Genomic DNA, 732 nt, shown 5'->3' with positions numbered 1-732 from the left:
AATTTCAGTACTGCTCTTATTGGTTAATAAAAATCACATTTATGGGGCGCCTGGGTGGCTCAGTTGGTTAAGCGACTGCCTTCGGCTCAGGTCATGATCCTGGAGTCCCAGGATCGAGTCCCGCATTGGGCTCCCTGCTCGGCAGGGAGTCTGCTTCTCCCTCTGACCCTCCTCCCTCTCATGCTCTCTGTCTCTCATTCTCTCTCTCTCAAATAAATAAATAAAATCTTTAAAAAAAAATCACATTTATGTGCTCACTTCAGCAGCACATATACTAAAATTGGAATGATAGAGAGATTAACAAGGCCCTTGGGCAAGAATGACATGCAAATTTGTGAAACGTTCCATATTTTATTTAAAACACACACACACACATTTATGCTTGTGACAGGAGTCTCCTTACATTATTCTAGTCTAAAAAGAAACCATCTCAGAAAATTTCATTAGAATATCATTTTAGAAATGACTAGAACATTAGTATAGTTTTTTTTTTTTAAGATTTTATTTAACATATATTGTTAAGAAAAAAAAAGAAGAAGAAGAAGGTAGTGGGAGGGGAAGAATGAAGCGGGGGAAATCGGAGGGGTAGACGAACCATGAGAGACGATGGACTCTGAAAAACAAACAGGGTTCTAGAGGGGAGGGGGGTGGGAGGATGGGTTAGCCTGGTGGTGGGTATTGAGGAGGGCACATTCTGCATGGAGCACTGGGTGTTATGCACAAACAATGAAT

General features: G+C 41.1%; 1 non-coding gene across 1 annotated transcript; it reads left to right on the top strand.

The window, feature by feature from the left end:
- The first annotated feature begins 250 nt into the window (after positions 1 to 250).
- On the top strand, positions 251 to 354 carry LOC145716665 (U6 spliceosomal RNA). The gene has a single exon (XR_014139470.1). It is a non-coding gene; the product is annotated as a U6 spliceosomal RNA (small nuclear RNA).
- Positions 355 to 732: the final 378 nt, after the last annotated feature.

Source organism: Leptonychotes weddellii, chromosome 12 (assembly GCF_054177405.1).
Source record: "Leptonychotes weddellii isolate Sample4059 chromosome 12, ASM5417740v2, whole genome shotgun sequence".
In the NCBI taxonomy this organism is placed as follows: domain Eukaryota; kingdom Metazoa; phylum Chordata; class Mammalia; order Carnivora; family Phocidae; genus Leptonychotes; species Leptonychotes weddellii.
This window is presented reverse-complemented; position numbering and strand designations above follow the sequence as displayed.